The 21,498-nt window shown below is 38.9% G+C and overlaps 1 protein-coding gene across 1 annotated transcript in view; it reads left to right on the plus strand.

The window, feature by feature from the left end:
- The first annotated feature begins 919 nt into the window (after nt 1-919).
- The window catches only part of CNOT2 (CCR4-NOT transcription complex subunit 2), an 85,318-nt gene continuing 64,739 nt past the window's right edge, over nt 920-21,498 (plus strand). The window contains exon 1 of the mRNA XM_041465588.1: nt 920-1,320. The gene's annotated coding sequence lies outside the window, so the exon portion shown is untranslated. The remainder of the gene's footprint in view (nt 1,321-21,498) is intronic.

Consider the following 21,498-nt stretch of genomic DNA (forward strand, 5'->3'; position numbering starts at 1 on the left):
ACACAATTAAAGCTGGTGGCATTAAGAAACTAGTCTCCTGGTTTAAAATGAAGACTGCTCTTTTATCTTCAAAACATATTTATGTTGACAGACATGGTACTCTAGTGCCTTTTTCTATAAAATATTAGTGTTGAGGAAACTACTGAATTCTTCAGTAATTCTAAATTCAATTTGGAGGTTCAATATCAAACCTGAGAAGAAAGCACGTGTGAAACTATTGAAAGAAACCTGCTATTTCTGCTCATCTCTTCACCTGAAATTTTAAACTTCATTATGATTTTACAACCAAACTATGGTGTCAGTGCCATTGTTTTTTGGGGGTTTTTTTTGATGAAGCAGAGCAGACAGTTCACAAATGATGTTGGCCATCATCCTGTAAACACTTGTGCACAGGCACTTTTATACCATTGACAGTCTCATTGAATTCAAGGGGATTATCTGCATGAGTGTTTTGTGCATCAGTGCTTCCTGTATTCAAGCCACTGCTATAACACACATGTTTTGAAGGTCGATAAATTAAAAGTCCACTTGGGTCATCTTGTAAATGCTTATCCACTTTATTAACACACAAAGCGGATAGCTGGACATGTCTCTCCACTGCTATCACACTGCAGAGAAAACAGGAACTTTGACACAATTTATCCCATCATTTTGGGTCCTTCCTGATAAAACCTCCACAGGATAACAGGCTGCAGAGGCCAGGCCGATCCTTCTGCCCTCTGCAATCCAAACGGAGTTGGCAGAGCACGGCCCCGGGGGATGGACGCCCCCTCTGGAAGCTGGGGCTCTTCCCGTGGGGTACCCGGGGTATGTCTCCACAGGCCCCCGGGGGTGCAGGGTCGAGGGCAGGATCGGGGGGCCCTGACCCTGCTCAGCCCCGCGCCCCGATCTGGCCCTGCGCTCCAGGCCTGCGCGCCGCCCTCTCCCCTCAGAGAACGGGATCTGAGCCGGGCGCGTCCCCGGCCCGCAGTGTCTCCGTGGGGCCGGCGGAGAGCGGCAGCATCCGGCAGCCCCGCGGCCTGCGGGCCCTGCCCCCAGCACTGGGCCGCGTCTCCCGCGGGAGGCGGAGGGAGCGCAGCCGAGGGAGCCTCGCTGCTCCTTCCTCCTCCCCTTCCTCCCCGTCCCCCTCAGCCCCTCCGCAGGGCCGGGCCGTTGCGGGCGGTGCAGCGGCGCTGCCCCCGCCCCTCGGCGCTGGCGGCCGGGACGAGCGGCGGCGGGGTCACGGCGGCGGCCGGGTCAGAGGGTAAAGGTTGCTCCCCCAGCATCCTCCGTGCTGGATACTCAGCCATCTTGGATTCGCGGGACAAGAAAATTCATGCGGTGAGTCCGGCCCCGGCCGCCCCTTCCCGGCCCCGCCGCCGACCCGGGCCTCGCCGCCGTCCTGGCCGCGGCCCGATGTGGGAGGCCCGGGCGGCGGCGCGGCCCTCGGCGGGGCTCGGTGGACCTGGGGCCGCCCCACCGGGTTTCCGTTTGCTTTTGTCTCCGAGGGGGAGCGGGGGGGACGCGCGGCGCCCGAGCCGGGGGCGCAGCCGCAGCGGCCCGCCCGAACGGCTTCTTCCCGCCGCCGCCCCGCCGGCTGCTCCCAGGCTTCCTGCGTCCCTCCGAGCACGGCCCCGCGGGGCTGCACGGCCGCCCGGCCTCCGCCCGCCGCCTTCCCCGGGCCCGGCGCCGGGGCAGCGGAACCTGCCGCCCACGGCCAGGGCTGCGCCGGCCCCGCGCTCTGCCGAGCGGCCGTGCGGCCTGCACCGCGGGCCCCGGGCGGAGAAAGGGGGTGAGACGGGGGTGCTGCTGCCTGGCTTTCGGTTGAAAAATTATTTTCTTTTTTTTTTTTCTTTCCTTTTTTTTTTTTTTTTTTTTTTTTTTTTTTTTTTTCTTTTGCTTGCGCCTGTTTCACTCTTCTCCTGGCGGTGGTTAAGGTGGTGTGTAAACAGGTTCTGGCTTTCCCTCGGACGTGTTTGCAAAACAAACTTGAAAGGGACAGAGCGCGGTCGCTGGAGGAAGGAACCAGCCTTCCCCTGCCCGCCTGGGCGGCGATGACAAGCTCTGGCGTGAACCTGACCCGTGCTGGGAGAGGAGGTGGCACTGGGTGACAGGTTAGGGATAAGAGGGATAGGGATAAGATGCAAGTGTCAGTGTTAGCAGTCTAGTTAGTGTATGTATGCTCCTGGTGAAAACAAGGTACCAACTAATGGGTATTCTCGGTTTTAGGGTGGGTTTTTCTTGGTGAAGTTACTTGTAACTTTGTTTTGGAGGCTCTGTAATGTGGGAAAATTAAAATATGCTTGTGTAAGGTGGTATTTGCTTCTGCTGCTTATTCAAACCTCACACAAGCATGTTTAATTTCTGCTGTCTCTTTTATCAGGGAAAAAGTTGTTTCCAACTTTGTACTGTTTTACCCCAAGGGAGAAGAGAAACTTTTCTGTGTATCTTTCATAAATATATATATGTCTTTGTGTGACTTGAGTGTGTGAAGGAGACACTCCTGTGTGCCTGCACACCAGCAGCATCTGGTGCTGGTGGCTGGCTGCTAGTCTTAACTCTCCAGCTGGGGAAAGGTAGACTAAGATGATCAAACCTGCTGTCATATCTGTTATTGGAAAACTTTATGTTTTGGGAAACTTGGATTTGTTTCAAACTGTTAAGACTTGTGAAGACCTGCAAGAGCAAAGTAATTGTAGAAGTTTATATTGCAAAGGTATCTTCCTTTGGATCTGGAAGAATTGTTGTGTATGTGTTGATGTACTTTAAGTTCTCTTAAAATGAAACATTAATAGAACATAGCTCACAGGACCAAGTTTTATGAACTTGAACACGATGTATCTGTCCCATGCCTTTTTGTCCTCTTGTTTTCATCCCCCACTTCCACTGTTCTTTATGTTGAGTATTCCGCTGGCATGATAAACTTCAAGGTGTTGACTGCTTCTGATTTTAGAAAGGGATTTGAATACTCACTTATCAAGAGCTGGCTGACTTGACTTGCAAGTGTATTTCTGTTTCATTTTCAGGAAGTTGTTGATAAAGCTAAGAGTGTAATAGTAGATAAACCTTGTCTACACATCTCTTCTAGAAACTTAATATTGCTGTCAAAGTAGTCATTGTTATTGCAGCCTATCTGTGTGTCAGTTCTGTCAAGAAATGAAAGAAAAGTCCTTGGCTAAAAGCTGAAAATAAAGAAGTCCCAGAAATTTATATTAAAAAACAGATTTGAATTCTCTTTAACAGAATCTAGTTTTAGGTAATTGTCATTTAGTGGAAAAAATTGCACCGTTAGTGTGTCCTGAAGTTTGATGCTAAAAAAATTGTCCCATAAATGGCTGTTTCCACCTGAAAATCTTGGTCTTTACCTCAGTCGCTTCATATGGATATTCTGCGTGCCAGCAGTGGGCCGTTAGATCTCAGAAAGTATTTCTGGTTTATTTTTTATGTTTCTAAATGCATTTCTGTCTGGATAGAGATTAGCTTTGATATCAGGAATATTATTGTTTTTGTAGCCTTTGTTGTAGCTTTCTTAAAAATTACCCCAATATTCACATTAATGCAAGGTCCGTTGTGTTGTAATTGCTAAGGTGTAACCTCATTATAGTTTTAAAGGGGCCTGGTATCATAACTTTGTTTATTAAAAAATATCTTCTACCTCCATCTTTTTATGAACTCAGGAAGTGAATAGAACTTAAAAATGCCCCATAGTTGAATTAAAACAGAGGTTTCTGTCACCTGGCCTTCTGACTTTATCTGGAAACCAAAGCAAAATATTGAATGGCTTGTTTTCCTATGAGGTAGTATAGAAAGTGCACCAAGTACAGAATTTCATCCTAAAGGAAGTAGACCCCTGTATCTAACTTTTAAAATGTCTTCTCTTAAAAGTATAATTTGCTTGAATAAAAGGCACCTTACAAATGTGTTATTAAAAAGAAAAAAATTCTAAATTCTTGGCAGAGTATTTGCCACATTTGTTGTGTGTTTATAAATGTTAGCTTAAATAGAAAGCCCTTTACCAGTTTCTGTGGAAGTACAGTACCTTAAGAAGTAAAACCAGTATTTTTACAATGGATTTAAATGATTGCTCTGTAAATGATACCATTTTTCTCATTTAAAATTACTCTTAATACAGTGTGTATGTCAATTTCAAGGACTTAGAAAAGCATAGAAGTTGAAGTTAGGTTAACTTTGCTTTATCTGAGCTTTTGAGACATAAAAAAAAATATGTGAGCATTCTGCTATACAGCAGAAATCTGCTAATATATTTGCTTTAAATTTATGTTTCAGTTGCAATGTACTGAACAATTCAATATAACTTATTTCAGTTGTCTTTCCTGAGTAGAATTGGCCTTCCTCCCCCCCTCTCCCCCGCTTTTTTCTTCCTTCTTTCCAAATATGCTTTAGCACATAGGTGCTATGTTTCTTATGTTATGTGTGTCTTGTTGGTCTCCTGACCCAAGTTCCTGGAAAAGAACTCCTGAACATATGAACACCTGAAAGTTTGTGTGCAGTCTTCTTGATTTAAAAGCACCTGCTTGCTTGCTGGCCATTAACTTTGTGCATGAGTTTTCAGGATGGATGGTGTATTTTGACAGCCAACTATGCTTTTATTGAGAATTATAATAGTGTAGGAAGAATTGTGTCAAATGACAATACTGCACAGTAGGATGTTTTGAATTGTTCTTGTGGAATTATTTTACTTTTGGAGCAGGTGTGTATATACCAAGCATAGTATGTGCTAATCAACCAAAGATTCTTCCATAGGATTGAAAATATTCTTGTGTTTGGGTGCAAAAATGAAAAAAAAACCCTAAAAAAAAGCCCAAAAACCCAGCCATAAAATGTTCATATTGCTTATAATATACATTTTATCTTTCATTTTTAATACTTAATAAAATAGAATATTTTTGTTGTGGTGATGTGCACTAGCTCATCTTCTGGTCTGGTTGTTTAATAGGCTTTAAGTCAAGTTGTAAGTGGTTCTTGTCCAAAGGGGTTACTGAGAACCCTTAATTCGTCTTGCTGTAGCACTGGTTATCAGTAGCATTGCACAAATGCAGTGATAATATATATAATTTCACAACTCTGCATTTCCTAGGAGGATTCCTTTCAAATTATGCTGGTAGGTTAAAATTTTATTATAATGAAGACTTTTGTTCAGACACATCTTTCTCTTGTTAAATTGAGATGTAAGAGTTGTTAATCAGAAATTCAGTAATAAGTAAACCATTGTTTCTTCCTGTTTCCCTTTTGATTTGGGATAATTTATGGGGTGATACTTCAAAGTATTAGTTTTTACCCCATGTCACTTAGGATTTTTTCCTGGTTTGTTTGTTTTGCTTTTTTTCTTTTTTTTTTTTTTTTTTGTTTTTGGGTTTTTTTTTTTTTTTTTTTTTTTTTGTTTCTTGAACTTCAGAAGCATTTTAAAAATCCTGCCTTCAGATTTTTGATCTGAAGATCAATCAATGATGCTTGGAAGTAGTGCTTGAGACCAGTCAATGATGTTTGGGAATAGTTTGTTGTGGTCAAATTATTCATTAAAAGGTGTAGTTTATTAAACTGAAACTGCTATAAAAGGCTGCTGTATTTGTGGTACATAAAATGCAAACTCTTACTTTGCATTGCTGTTGCTGAGCAGACAGTAATCCAGTGGGCTGACTTGGACCATGCTTTCTGTGTGAGTTACTTCCAGAAGTGATGGGTTACTCTGGGTAAGTCATTTAACCAAGTCATAGCCAAGTTCTAGTCTGTAGTAAGAGGATAATGGTTTCCTATGTTTCACTTGCTTTTTTCAGGACTTCTGTGGAACTACAATACATACCAGTGGCAGTTAATACATATGGTTGCAAAAACAATGTTAATCCCCCCAAAATGGCCCTATACCAAATTCAGTAGGTGGCAGTTGCCTGGTTTGTCCTTACATGTTTCAAAATGGCATGTCCAAAATATTTTCATTACAATCTAAATATGTGTGCATTTGGAAACAATAGCAGGGAGTTTTCACGCACCAAAAAGAGGCAGTTGGACTCATTATTGCCAGCTATTTTTAATTTTAAAATGTTAACATTTAGATTTGTAGGCAGTGTCTTGGCAAACAAGTTTTTCTAAAGCTGTCTTTGTAACACAGACAATGATAATGTAATATCATATATTATCTTTTCTGTCAAAGGGTTGTAGGAAAATGCCTATCCTGGTGTAAAATGAGCAACTAATGCTTGTGTCAGTGAACTCCATACTTGTCTTACTGTCTGTATGACTGTGAGAGGTTTTGCTTTGTGCTTCAATGGAATAGTATTTTTCCCCTTCCAATTTATGAAAACCTTGCATTGTTTGGGGCAGAATGACTATTCCTTGTAAGCAGTTTTTATTTGAATTGTGAAAACTATTCTTGCAAAGGAAATGTTGCCAGAGAATTATAATGATGGAAAAAATGTCTGCCAACCTTACTTCTGTTGCTCTGCTGTGTAGGGGACTTGTTTGGGTATATGCTTGAAGTCTTTTGCCATTCAGCAGTGACAAGTTTTGTGAGAAAGTACTTGTTGCATATAAATATTTATTTTTTGAAAAAGTTATACAACAGGAAAATAGCTGTGAAGCATTTTGTGTAATGACCAAGTAGGCTTAAAAAATGTATAGAAGAATGTCATCTCTTGAATGTTTGTACCATGTATTGTGATGTGGGGAAGTGGAAGTCTGAAAGGTTTTCAAATAGAAATCAGCTGTAAGCAGTGTCAACTCTTGAAAGACTGACAAGGTGATGAGCAATTCTGAATGTTAAAGTACCTTGCAATACTGTATCCCTCTGTAAAACTGCTTGACTCAAAAAGTCTTTTTAATGAGATGTTTGGTTATTTATTACTGTGTTGGTACTGGTCCTGATACTTTGTTGTGTGGCGTATTTCTCCTAACATGTCAAAAGCATTGTCGTGAAGTAGAAAGGTACCTTGTGTTAAAATCTTAATTTGTTGGTTTATTTTCTGGTTGTGGACGTACATTTCCAGTAAGATGAAATTGATCAAAATCAGCATTACACATGAGAGTAAGTCAGTATCACTTTTTATTTCATGGTGGAAGTTGAAGTGAATTCAGGTTCCTTTGCTACTGTGGTATGGAGTTAATTTTTTTTTTTTGCTTGTTTAGGGATTTTTGGGTTTTCTTTTGTGTGTGTTTTGTTTTTGGAAATTTCAGAATGAAAAGCTTTGGACAATAAATACGTGGTTTTTTTCCCCCAATTTCCTGGAAGTTTAGTTAGGCAAGAACATAAATGTTGTGGGACATCTCTGATGGAACAGGGACTATAAAAATTTATTGCAAGGATAAAATTTAGTTTTGAGAAGTTTGGTGCTCTTTTGAGCTTAGCTTAGGTCTGTGTATGTTGTGAATACCACCAGTATATGGTTGATGGCAATAGTATTTCCATTGGGATTAGTATTTTAATTGGGAATTGCCAATACTTAATATTAGCTGCGATTCTAACCTTTTATTGTCTCTGAAAGACATGTGACTAGTTTAAATTATTTTTTTAAAGCAACTGGCAGTTCTTTTATGGTCCACAGGATAGATTCAGTTTTACAGTAGTGTGAATTAGGTTTTACAGCAAGAGTTCAGCAGGTCTTGAAAACTGGGATGGCCAAGTCTAGGTCTGGTGGATAACCAGGAGTGACTCACTAAGGCAGGCATCTTTAACTTCCCCTTAATGATGTATTCCAGTGTCCAGGTGCTGGCCTTTTCTGTACTATTGAGTACTTGCGTCTGCTGAGTCCAGTTATTAAAGCAAAACCATTTTGAGTAGTGTATTTTAAAATTTAGTGGACTAAAGTACTTCACAGGCCCTGGTGTTAATGTCCTTGGGAGAGAGCCTGGAGAGGAGTAACAGAGGCTGCAAATGAGTATACTGTTGGTGGTAGTAAATGAATAAACTGTTGATAGTAGAATGTACTTCATGGATTAATTTATGTTTGTAACTGCAAGAAACATAAAAATTTAAAACAAGTCAAATATATGTAGGTAACCCAACTTTAGGGTTATCTCAAAAGTTAAGCATTTAACTGAATTTAGATAAATATGCTTCTATATGGAAGCTGAAATCAACAGGACAAATTAAGATTTGAATTATGGTCCTACAGACCTCAGAAAATTGTGTCTAGGTGAAGGAAGGAGTTTCAAATTAGTGCACCTTCTTGTAAAAGAAATAGTCAGACATGATCTACAGGTATGTATTTGCTAGGATGGTAGCTGGTTAAGCATCCTGTAAACACATGCAGACTTTGAGTATCTGCATCACAACTCTTTTCCCTGAAGTGGGGGAAAGTCACAAAGAGATGTGGAGAAGAAGAAAGTTGAGGGTTATCATGGTTTAAGTATTAAGAAATAGAACAAATCTTTAAGAAACTGATTTTTATTAATTCTGCTGCTCATAGCAAAGATCTTTATGATTAGTAGGGTTTTTGTGTTTTGGTTTGTTTTTTTCTTTATCTACTGAATGTAAGTTAAATTTTATAGTCTCAGATGGTTCAGTATTTTTGGGTCTGTCAGGAGAGAGCTTCAATCTGAATGAAACCTAATATTCTGCTCCAGCTGGGCAATTGTTCTTTGTGCATATTGATGTAACTGTCCATAGCTCTGCAACAGATTCCAGTGCAGTACTTAATTTTGTAATGCGCTTCTAAAAATAAGTGCATAGTCTTATGTAATACATCTTGTATTGTTAGCACCTAGAGGCTTCATCCCCACTGGTATGAAGTGAAACACATCCTACATGATTTTTGATTGTGGATACTTATGTCTGAAATACTTTCTCTGTCAGTGTCTATGGGCAAAGAGTAGCTCTGTTTTAGGAATGAATAGTAGTTTTGGGAATATCAGGTATCTTGTTTGCATGGTGAAGTATGTTACTCCTCTGCATATCTGAGCAAAACAACAGTTGGAAAGGTACTATATAGTTCAGTAGACATTTGTTTCCCTAAAGGAGCTCTGTGGATTCCTGCTTTTGGGTATGTGCACCTTCTCAGAGCTCTGACTTAATTTGGCTCTGCGCTGCAACTGTAAGAGTTCTGAAAGTCTGGATGCTGCGGACATGAAAACAAGATGTTAATCATATTAATGCAGCTTTGAGGGCAAATTTGAAATCATCTTGAAAAGAAGGGTGACATTTATGATCAAATTACACTGTTCTGTTAGTTTTTGTACACCTCTTGCTGTAGTCTTAGCAATGTTTTGATCTCTTTAATGTGGCTTTTCTCATGCTTTTTGAATTCAGGATGCAAATAACATGTTAAATTAGATGATAAAATGCATCACGTCTTGCTGATAGGATGACACCTGTGCAGAACAAACTTGTCATATGTAAATAAGGGACAGAAATCAAATTAATCAAGAGTTACAGCTTTATCTGAGTAAAATGGTTCTCATTTTTCACCATTTCTTGAAGCAGGTGCTATGCTTTTATGTTAGGGGCACAGCTGAAATTTCAGAGTAGAGGATTGAAAGTTCATCTCAAAGTCTGATGCCAAAACAGAGGCAGCCATTCTTTATTCTTTTAGTGTCCCTCTAAAAGTTAATTTTCTATAATGCTGTTTACTGACGCCCCAAATGCTTCACTTCCTTCTCTTTCTCTGAGAGATCTGGTACTTCAGTGAAGAATAAATTCAAAGGGATCTGAAGAAATTGCAAACAATCTGAAAACTTGTAAAACTAAGCAAACAGGTAATCTCTTGATTCAGTTGCATCTTTAACAATAAATGAGATGTTTGTAGGTGCTTTTAATGATTGTTTTATCTAAACAATTCAAATTATTTCATTTTCTAGCAATATCTAGGCCAGGTATCCATAACTTTGGGACAGGGGAAGCACTATCAGCCCTCAGACTTTCTTTTGTTAACTATGGAGGTAATCTGGAAAGACAGAAAGTGTAAAGCTTGGTATTTTTGACACCAGAAGCCCAAGCTTCAGTGTTAGGGTTACCCTTGGCAAAGTATGGGTTACCTTTGCCCATCCTGAGGCCAAACAGCACATATACGTACATATTCAGGTAGCTAGATGTGTGCCATTTCTACATGTATAGGCTTTGTTCTTTGTATGGAAAGGCTGAGACTGTGCCGGGCCCCAGTGGAGCAGGCATGCAGCTCTGATAGGCAAGGAGAAGGTGGACAAGGGAGGGAAGCATCACAGAGAGGAAGAGCCTCTGGTGTGCAGACCATGCCATGTTCTGATCCTGGTCTGTCAGCCCAGACCTAGGCTGTCACTTCAAACTGTGCTTGTAGGGAAGAAATGCAGTATTGTGATAGCAAATATGTTCTTCTGTTCTGTCTGGTATTCCTCTTTTTCTTGACTAAGTGTCCAGGGAGCCAAATGCTACAATAGTGTATTGGTTGTGTATTTCAGCATTTTTTTTTAAATGAGTGCATCCCAGAGTTTGCTCACCACAGCTGTCTGTCATCTGTTTGTTCACTGGTAAGAAGATGCTAATGTGAAGAAGGTCCTGCACTGAGCCTTCTTGGCCTGGTTTGAGTAGGGCTGTGTCAGGAAAATGTTGGTATCACCAGGTTCATAGGGGACTGTTAAGTGAGAGGAGTTTAATGAAAAGAATGTGCCATTTATTTTGGTGTGGAGAATCAGTACACACTTTTTACTTTAAACACTTAGTTGTTCTGTTAATATAATTGATCTTTGTGAAATTAGTGTGTTTATTCCTCACTCATCATATAACTTGCTGTTTATTAAAAGCTTCAGAGTTTTGTGGAAGATGGCATAGCCTCCCTTTCCTGTCTAATTGAGCAAAACTTTGAAGTTTTATGTGAGGTTTATTCACTATCTACCTTTTTGACTTGCAGCTTATAGAATGAATGGATAATCTATTTTGTTGATTAATACAGGGTCAGAATGAGCTGACATCCCTCTAATGTTGCCCTTGCCATGGCCTGCTGTAAGATTGTGTGGGTATGTTTTGGTCCTTCTGAGATATGAATATTTTGGCAGTGAACATGTTTTCTGTGCAAACTTTTAGTCACTAATAATTGTAGTGACACTCTAAAGTATCTGTTACTGTTTTTCTGGAAAAGCAAAAAGTGCATAAGACCACAGAGAGTGACAGATTTTGCTTAGAAGGTAAGCTTCTGAAATTGTTATGCATGATGACCATTCAAAATAATTCAGTTGTCATTGTAATACTGAAACAGGAAAAAAAGTGAAAACCATCTTGCTTAATCAGTTGCCCTCATGCTTTGGAGTGTCAAATCCAGAAGACATACCGAATTCTGCCTTGGTTTGCCAACAGAGTTTCCTTTCGTGGTGTGTTTCTTCTGTATGAATACAACTGCCACAGTTCTGCCCACAGTATAATTAGTTCTTGTCTTTTTTTTCTCTCTCCTCTTTGTTTTCCTCTCAGAGGTGAGACTTCAGTGGTGGTAAAGGTGCTACCTTAAAACAACATAGATGGCTGCTAATAGAATGGGTTTCACAGCAAAGCCTTGTTATTCTCGGGAAATGTTGCCAGGTCCTGCTCCTGACAGCAGTCTGACTTGTGTGGAAACTTCCAAACTGGCAAAGTAAAATGGGCAAAAAATCAGAATTATAAATGGCAGGATTACTAATGAAAATGTGTCCCTTGAGTAAGAATGGGACTCCTAGTGATACCTTGTAATTACACATCTGTTATGAGAATCTAATCTAAATTTGAGGTTTAAAGTGATAGAAATCTGTGCAACGCTGCTGATATAATGCTGATATATGAATATTGGTTCTTTAATATCAAATATGCTTTAAAATCTTAGCTATTAGAAGTTAAAATTTTTTTTCACTTAGTGTGAGAAGCTTTGAATTGGGTTAGTACATAAACCTGGAAAGGAGCAGCTCTGTTCCATCAAGTCATGAAGGCTTTCCAGTGTTAATATAGGCACATTATGCTGAGAACTAAAGTTTTGTCTTGAAGACAGGGGTTTAGGTAAGTGCAAGATGCTCCAGGTAGCCTTTTTTATCTTCTGTACTCCCAGAATGCCTCTCTTTTTTTGCCTTAGGTATTATTATGGTTTGTTGGTTTATATTTGTTTGGGGTTTTTTTTGTGCTTTTCTTACTCTTTTATCACTTCTTTTCACTGAGTTTCATTTCTTCTCTTGCAATTTAAGATTGAAAAGTGAAGTTTTGGATCACCTCATTGTTCTTCTTGATGCTTAGTTTTTGTGTTGTGATGTCAGACTTATCTTATTTTCAGTTCATAAACTGAGAGGGATATAGGTCACTGTTTAAATGAGCGTTTGAAGTTTTCTTGCAAACAAACCCCTCCCTCAGTACATAAAACCCTGCTTCAGTGGCCATTAAAATTGCAAACTCAAAGGAGTCCGAATTCAAGGAGTGCTGGAATGAAGGCTTTTCCCCATCTTAACTCAGGTTCCATCTACATGTCTCTGTTACACAGTTTTTTTGATCAAATAGTGGTTTCCCCAGAGCACTCTGGTCTCATTGGTTACAGGAGTTTCATGGTGTTCTCACACTGAGGTTTTTATTTTTTTAATCCTGTTGTTCAGATCATGCTATCCAAAATTACAAGCAAATACAGGATTAATGTTTTCTCTCCAATTTCTTCATTACAGTTTAATGGAAGTGCTTTATAATGTTTTTGAAAAGTTATATTTTTATATTGCCTCACTGAAGTGACAACCATGCATTTCAAATAGAGAAACTGAGACACTGGCTTAGGATTTCATAACATAAATACCTTCATTTAATTTGTAGCTGTGAATAGTTAATGCTTCTCCATAGACTCATGAAATATTTCAGGCAGAAGGCACTTGTAAAAATCTGTCTGTGGCTCCCTCAGCATTATTAAAAAAAATGAAAATACAAACCTTAATGGACAGACATAAAATTGGCTTACATATGTGACATTTAAACATCTTAGCTAGTCATGTTTTCTCTCTATAGTTTCTGTGCCATTAATTTGAAGAGGATGGAGGTAGATCTTGACAGTGGTCGCAGTTCCATTGAACAAAATAATGGGAAAATCCAGAAGGGTCCGGGATCTGAAGCTCTGCATGCTGTAGTGTCTGGGTCTTTGGGGCTCTCTGCCTACCCAGCAGCACCTTACACATCTGTTTTTTTCTTTCTGCAACTTCTTTTTCTGTTCCTGTTCTGAACTCCAATTCCTCTTCTGGTTTCCTCCTCCCCTGTGTTCTAGCTATTCTCCTTGGAGCACCCAACTGGTATGTAAGACAATGACAAGCATTTCTCAGTCCTAGGATGACAGGTCCTTGGCTATCTCATGGCTGAGCTTGCATGCACACCATCGCACAGCAGTCCTGTGCGAGAAGGGGAAATGTGTTGTATATCAGCAGAGAGCCTGCACGATCTCAGTGTAGCGCGTGAGCACAGCGATGCAGGGCCTTGCAGCTGAAGCAGATTTGAGCAGGTCTTCATTGTGGTGGTACACAGTGGTGTCCTAAGACAAGAACGTACTGAATTTGTCACTGTTGCACAGTATTCAAGTACTAGAGCATCCCAACAGGCTAGATTATTAAAATGTTTTCAGCTGGAGGGGGGTATTTTTCTGTTGAAAAACACTGGACCATCTTAGCTGCTCTAAAAAAGAATAAATTTGATCAGTTTTGCCCAAAAGATGGTTAAAAGTTGTGTTTGGTCCTAAAAGGCTTATGCATTCTGTAATTTGGCCAAGTGAAAGAATATGGGGTCTTAGTGACTACTGCTATACAATACAATATTACTGCCTGTGCTTTCTGTAACAATTTAAGTTTGTCTTAATTTAGTAAGACTGAATCAGTATGTTTTCATAGCTTTTTCTTCTTCCAAAGTAGTGCATTTGAAGGCGGTTTTAAACAAGGCCCAGATTAAAGTGCATTTCACGTGCATGCAATTTATTTTGCTGTTCTGAACATGAAGCAGAAGAAGAGCTGTAGAAAATTTTTAGAAGATCCTTAGTTTAGAAATGTTGGTTTAAACTTCAAATTACAGGATTTTGTTCAGAAATCCCAACTTTAAAATATAGAGTTTTCAAAGGCGGCTATCTGCCTGAGATTTCTTTTGAAAATGGCTAGGGAGTTTAATGCTTAGAAAAAGTCTTTTTGTGCTCTTGATTTTTTTTTTTTAAATTTTCTTTTCTGAAAGAAAGTGTCACTTTAGGAGATGAGTTGTGTCTATAGGAAGATTATTGATATTTTTAGAAATTGATTGGAAAGCAGTTAGTTGTACCTTCATGGTTAATGAGTACCACTGTGTTGTAAATGAAGATACTTTCTGTGTTAAGGGTATAGGAGGATTATGTAATGAGAAATGGGGTGAAACAATTAAAAGTGAAACTGTTACAAGAGAAGTGAATATTCTCAGTTGAGGCAAAGATTTTAGTTTTATTGGGTGTGTTCACCTGCATTAAAACTATTGTGAAAATAGTAAAGATGTTTATCTAAGGAATATATGGCTAATTTTCTCCACTTTGTGTTTTACAAGTGAGACTTAATACCCAGACTCAGCTGTAAGATCCAGATTTATCCCACATATCTTTCTCCACTTAGTTTTATTGCTGTTGAGTCTTCTGACGTCAGCTGGCTAATACATAGGCATATAGGCCTCTGCAAGTCCAGGGAAAGAAGTACGAGAGCTTGAGTATCCTTGAAGTGCGTGCATACAGCAGAAGTGAGCATTTACTCTGTGAATGAATGTGCATAACTGAAAGAGTACCTGTGTTAGGGCAATGTGTATAATGGGTCACAGGGACATGGTAGATATTGCTGTACCCTTGTCCTCCTTTTCAGACTGTGCTCATGGCAATACACTTATAGCCAGGCTTTATGTTGTGCAGATACGCTGCAGATAATAATGGGGATTTTCATGAGAATGGACTTAAATTTGTGAGTTGCTGACATTTTGAGTTGCTGAACTTCCTCTTTTTATGCTTCAATTTCAAGATAGGGATATTTTTTCTTATTATGTAAGTCTTGTTTTCTGTGTGTAACCCAAGGTTTTGGTAAAAATCTTCCCGTGTAAATAGGCAGTAGAGCTGCTAGATCTGTGCTGAAGCATAAGAGCCCTAATAAACCTGGTATCACTGTAGCAATTACAGTATAATAATCATTGAGAAACCTTTGAATAGTCTTTAAAAAACCCCACAAAAACCCAAAACCAAGCCCCATGCAACAGTATATAGTCAGTAGGATCCCTATGGGATTATGCGTTTTTTGAAGACTGCCTCTGTGTGCCTGTGTGGGTAGTGATTTTCAAGATCTGAAATGGGAGTATGGTTAGCATATTGTCCTGTTAGGGATCAGTTCTGGACTCACATTTTCTTCTCTGCCACTCTGTCCTCCCTCTGTGTTGTGGTACTTGTCCTTCTTGGTGGAGGGCCTGTATTGAATTATGGTTTGTTTACTGGCTCTTCACGGACTGCTTACTGCCTGCTTCTTAGGCACAGCACCTCTGGAATCTTTCCTCTTCAAACTTCTCTGTCTGACAAAGCCAGAGTTTGTACTTCAGAAAATTTATTTAGATTCTTTTGGTTGAGAGATGTGATAATTTTTTAATGTATAATTTTATAAGGATGTGTGGTGTTGCTTTTGCAGTCTCAGTGTTTGCTTCTCCTTTCAGATGCATATATAAATGGTTACCAGTTCTGACTAAAAAATCTGTTTAACTTACAGTTTCCTGCATTTTTTTTCTTTTTAATGAATCAGAATGATATTAATTGGATCAGGAGTAGAACATTCATAATAAAAAGTTTGCAATATGTAATTTTTGCTCAGTGACTCAGTGTCCTCTCTAATTGTGCACTTCTCTTGAGAGCTGTTATGAAAAGGTCCCTACTGGGCCACCATGCTGACAGTATGAAGTTAACTCAAGGTACAGACTTTGCTTGTAAAAACCTCCTTAAAATGTGAGCTATAGTACTTGCCACCAGTTTGTCCTAACAAAGTTCAGAATCAGGCTACGTTTTTCTCCAGCTTTTTCAATGCTTTTTTATTGTGTTTTTTTCAAGTATATAATATACTCAAGAATCACTGAGATTTATCAGTGTAAATTTATCTTTCTGATGTTTTTGTTCTTTAAAATGTCTATTAGGCTTTCTAACTGTAAAAATATGCTTGATACTGATGGGCTTACATAAACTGGTGGACTTGCTTATAATCAGTTACTTGAATTTTGTTTTAAAAAGAGTTCTGGATAATTAAAAAATGTAATTGAAAATACTAAAATTTTCTGGAAAGAGTTAGATACGTAAATGGTTAAGGGAGCATCCATTAGGGCTGCAGACATGCATTACTCCCATGTACATCACGTAACTGACACGTTAATCATGGTGTGCTTCAAAAGAGTAAACTGCTGACACAATTTCTTTCATTTGGGCTTTTACCTAACTAAACCAATTAGAAAAGATCATGACACTCTTTCATTCTTTATTTAAAACTTTTAACTTATGTTTCATGTGGTTTCGAAAATTCTTGAAGGGTCAGTTCTTCTAAAAGGTGATTTTCTGTTTTGTTTTGTGTCAACCTCACTGGACTTAATTTCAGTATTAAAACCAATAGTTTCTCAATATTGTAGTTAATAAATTCTGTTGTGAATATTCCTTTTGTGTGTGTTTATATGTGTCTTCATCCACTTACAGAGAGTCTTGAGATTTCTGGATTTTTTTTTCTATTTTTGCTAATTCTTTAGTGAAGAGTATATGTTTACTCCTAATTTGCAAACATGAGTTGCAAACTCTAAACTGATATGCCATCAGGTATATATTCCAAAATTGGACGCTTGGGATTTTTTACATATCGATTAGTTTCGAGGGATAATATAATTTGAGTTTGTGGATATGGTACATTTCTTTTTTTTGCAGAATTAAGTAAGCAATTCTCAGTGAACGTCTTCCTTATAGAACTTTCTTATGGGAAATACACCAAAATTAAAAACATGATATCCATTTAAAAATTGCTTTAGCTTGTGTCCAGATAGGAGACAGAGAGTACTGTCTTCTGTTTGTTTCAAAGTACACCTTTGTTAAGTACACACTTTGGATTATTGGAATGTTTAAAATGACCTGATGGACGTTCTAAATAAGCTCTTGTCTTTAATGTCTCTGTTAACCCATTAAGTAAATAAGGTCTCTGTTAAAGGGTTAACACAGACGTTACTTAGGCACTAAGTCTAGCTTTTCTCTGTTAACTCCAAGGAACTTGCCATAGGGATGTTCTGAAAAGTAAATGTCCAGATCTAGGGATTCCACTGCTGTGGCCTAGTTAGGAGGAGGAGAACAGATCTGGAATCTCCTGTTTTGGCTTTCAGTGTCCTGGAAGGTAGTAGTAGTTGATAAACAGATACCATTAACGACTGTAAGGAGGTGTTGCTTGAAAGCCGTTTAAGGGTTTATGAAGTAGAAGTTGTTATTTTTATTAAGCTGTTCTCCATTTATGTGGTTTCTGATTCCTTGCAGCTGGTCTTGCAGCTCACCAAGGGCAGAGAGGAATAAGCTGTGTCTCTTAGAATTATTTTTACTTATCTGTCATTTCTTGAGAATGCTGGTGTTAACCATTCATAGCCTGCAAAAGGTGTTTTCTGCAGGCTTGGCTGAGATGAGTTCATTTTCCCACAGCAGCCCTCACAGTGCTGTGCTTTGCATCAGTGGCTAGAAAGGGGTTGATAACACGCCACTGTTTTGGCTACAGCTGAGCGGCTCTGGCACAGCATCAGAGCTGTATCTCCAACATTTCCCCCGCATCAGTAGGCTGGGGGTGGGCAGAATCCTGGGATGGGAGACACTTAGGCCAGCTGACCCAAAATAACCAAAGGATGTTCCATATCATATGAAGTCAGCTCTGATGTAAAAGCTAAGACCAAGGGGAGGAAGGGGGTGGTATTTGTTATTTTACAAAGTTCTGCAGCAGTTGCTACAGGTGCTGAAGCCCTCCTTCCTGAGAAGTGGCTTGCTGATGGGAAGTGGAGAATTAACCTTTTTTTCCTCTTTACTTCTGCATATGCAAACTTCTGGTTCTGGTTTAGTAAACAGACTTAACTCTAGAGTTGTTTTACTTTCTCTCCCCTGTGCATGTGGGAAGGGAGAGCAAGAGCAACTTGGTGGGCACCTGGTATCCAGCCAAGGTCAACCCATCACAGAAGCAAAAAGCATTAGATGGAGAGATTTTAGAAAAATTCTGAAGATTAAGTTTTTGGACAATGTGGACTGTTCAGAACAGTGTCACATTTTCTCTTTTGGAAGCAAGACACAGAAACCTTTTGTGCAAGATGTTGATTTCCCCTAGACAGAGATCATGGAAGAACAACATAAACATATTCTGTGGTGTCAGCCTTCTGAGGGAAATATCAGCTGCAGAGCAATGGCTTTCATACAGCCATGTCTGAGCAAGCTATTTATGATCATTACCAGCACAAAAAGCTTTGTGCTTCCTTTTTTCTCTGCGTTCATAAATGCTTCCTGGCAAACAATGGTCTGCCAGCACAGGTACCTGTATGGCAGGCAAGTGAGCAACTAAACAAACCCAAGAGATCTGGCCAGTCAGTAAACTGGCTGGAAAGTTGCTGTGAGAACCAATGGTGAAGTTGGTTGGCAGAGCCTGCTCTGATAAATGAGGAAAGTAATTTTTAAATGTTCCTTGCTAGACAGGCTTGCAAGCAGTGCCTTAGGCTCTTACAATTATCTCTGATTTCCAGCAAGGCAGCGGAATTAAAGAGAGCTGCTACATCAGGAAAAGAATAACAAGTTCCTGAAGAGATATTTCAGGTAGTTTGCTGTGTTTTTCTCCAGCTTAAGCATGATCTAGGAAGCTATTACTGTTCTTGGAGGTTCTCACCGAATGAGGTTTTGGAGGTCACAGGTGGGAGCATTTCACAGATGGAGCAAGATCTTGGCTTGGCAATTAATTTAAACTTGTCATTGAACTAAGGTGTTTTTGGTCTGCTCATGGTGTGACTAATATGTTATTTCAGAGTATCCACTGGAAATTTGCCAAGTTGAGGTGAAGTCCGAGATTGTTTCTATATAGGATGCCTTTTTTCTGTAAGTGTTTGTAGCAGGTATACTTCTTTTGTAACATTTTCAGAATAACTTCTGATTTTTACAAATATCACTTAGTAAGCTACTAACCCAAAATAGTTCAGTTGGGATGAATTTGCTAAATGAGTTAGGGCAAAATTAAGCTTTGTGGAGGAAAATCTTCAAATCTGCCATCTTACATGCCTCTCAGTATTTTTTTAAATTTAATTTTATTAGTTTTATTTTATCTGTATGCCTGTCTTATCCAAAGGTAGTTTTCTGATACTTTCCTAACAATCAAATTGCTTTTTGTCTTCAAGTGTGTCTGTTTCCAGGAGCCAGACTTCTGTAGCAGCAAGTCCTAAGTCGAGCTCTTGGCTGCTATAGGCTGAGTGTCCATTATAATAGACTTACAGAATTTATTTTGCTAAGAATAGCAGTTTTTATAGTAAGTTCTGTTTGTCTCACTTCTCAAACTTTAAATGGAGACAGAAGTTGCATTCTTTGCATTCTGTCCATAGTGAGGGAATGAAGGAGGGAACTTGTGCCTTTCAGTAAAAGAGTATAAACCTGGGATTTGCTCTTCTGCGTAGTTGCAAAATATGCTAACAATTCCCTGTAACTTTTGTTTGTGCTGCTACACTCAGCTGGTTAAGATCTGTCCAGTACTAAAAAAAATTCAGTGCAGAATTTTAGCTTTAAAGATTCATTGATAATACGCAAAGGAAGAAAAAACAGCTCCTATCATGTTAATTCCCATTGCCAGTTTTAGGGACAATGGGGCTTACAGTATTACCAATCTGTTGCTCTGGTACTGTCTGAGACCTTTGGAGTTTTTTCCCTGGTCTCAGTTTCTCTTTATGCTCTTGTCAAAGTGAGCAAAAATGAATATAAACATGTTCCATTCAACTAAAAGCAAACTCAAAAAGAGACCTATTATTTAATCATGTTCTTAATTAAACATGAACTATTGTGTTACATTTTTTTAATCTTTTGATTTGTTCTGTTATGCTTGTTTGAAGAGTGTGTTCAACTTTAAAAAATGTTTTGCATATTGATATTGTAACTTAAAACATACTTAGACTCCAGATACATATAAGAACAGAGATTATACCAGCATTATTTTAAAACTGATTTGCCATGGAAGGGTTTTGTTGTTTTGTTATTGTATTGCTATAACAGCTATTTTTAAGGGACAAAAGGCTGTCAAATAGGTAGCAAGAAGTACTGGAATGTGAGGTAGCTGGGATGAAACTATTGGGAAAACTTCCTAAAAATACGATATATTTTTATATTTAAATTTGTGTAAATATCATGATCTCCAGCCTTGACTTTGGAGCATTTTTGGATGCTTTTGGATGGTACATATCTTTTAATCTTATTTACATATAGTCAGTATAATCTCTGGGTGCTCATTTCTAGACACTTACTACTGCAGAAGAAGGATTTAGCATACATTTGCAATAATGGAATTTGACTTCGTCTTAAATGTTCTAGTGTATCTTACCTTAAAAGAATGATTCTTAATATATTGTAAAATAAAAGAGTGCTCAGTATAGATCCATTTTGAATGCCTGTGTAATGACAAGGTCATTGTACTTTCAGATGTATCTGTGCTTACACTAAAAAGTATTTTTTTTCATTAGCTGCCATCTGAATGTTACTAGTGCCTTGTGAACTTGTGAGTGCAATTACTGTTCTGGTCCATCAAGAAACTGAGAGTGGGGTAGCATAGACAATACTGAAGCAATAATTAGACCAAAGGAGTTCTTGCATGATCACCTGCAATACATCAAAAGAAAAGTTTGCCATTTAGCTATTCCAATTTAAAGAGCAAAAGGCCAAATTGTTCACTGACTTGAGAACTGAGCAGGTTTATGAGAGATGAAATTAATAAACTTCATGTTTTTTCTAGGTACTTTGGATTTACCAATCAGAAATAGAAAGGTGTTTCCTAATCAAAAGCAAAATAACCCGGACACTAATCAGCTGCAAGAGATGTTTAGTTTTCTTAATTGTCAGTACTACCTTGCTCCATCTTATTAAATGAGTGTATAATCTGGATGGGCCCTGAAAGGAGTATTTATAAACTTATTTTTCATGTTAAATGCAGTTAGGTTTTTGCAGTTAGAGGAAGTACAAGTGCTCTGCAATGACTAAATTGTTTTATCTGTTAACCAGTGTCTAAATATAAGCAGTAAAGTCTGAATTGTTAGTGTACTTGGCCAAAGACAGTTTTCAGTTAAACATTCAGTTATAAGAGACTGTGCTGTGATACTTAATGTGAAACCCAACTTTTTTTGAAATTCCTGTATTAAGGATATGTTGTTATGGGGCAGTTATATATCATGGTGCACTTTTTTTGTATTTTTCTCCTTGAATTTTTCTTCCTTGCTGTCTGTTTAAAACAAGAGGAGGGGAGAACAAAGGGGAAGGTGAAAGTCTCTTCTACAACCCTCTTTCCCTCCTTACAAAAAGGGGTATGGATACAGCTTTATTTTCAGACCCTAATTTAAAATGGTCTGCACCCTGTTGGTAT

This window comes from Pyrgilauda ruficollis, unplaced genomic scaffold (assembly GCF_017590135.1).
Source record: "Pyrgilauda ruficollis isolate IOZ18807 unplaced genomic scaffold, ASM1759013v1 scaffold19, whole genome shotgun sequence".
Taxonomy (NCBI): domain Eukaryota; kingdom Metazoa; phylum Chordata; class Aves; order Passeriformes; family Passeridae; genus Pyrgilauda; species Pyrgilauda ruficollis.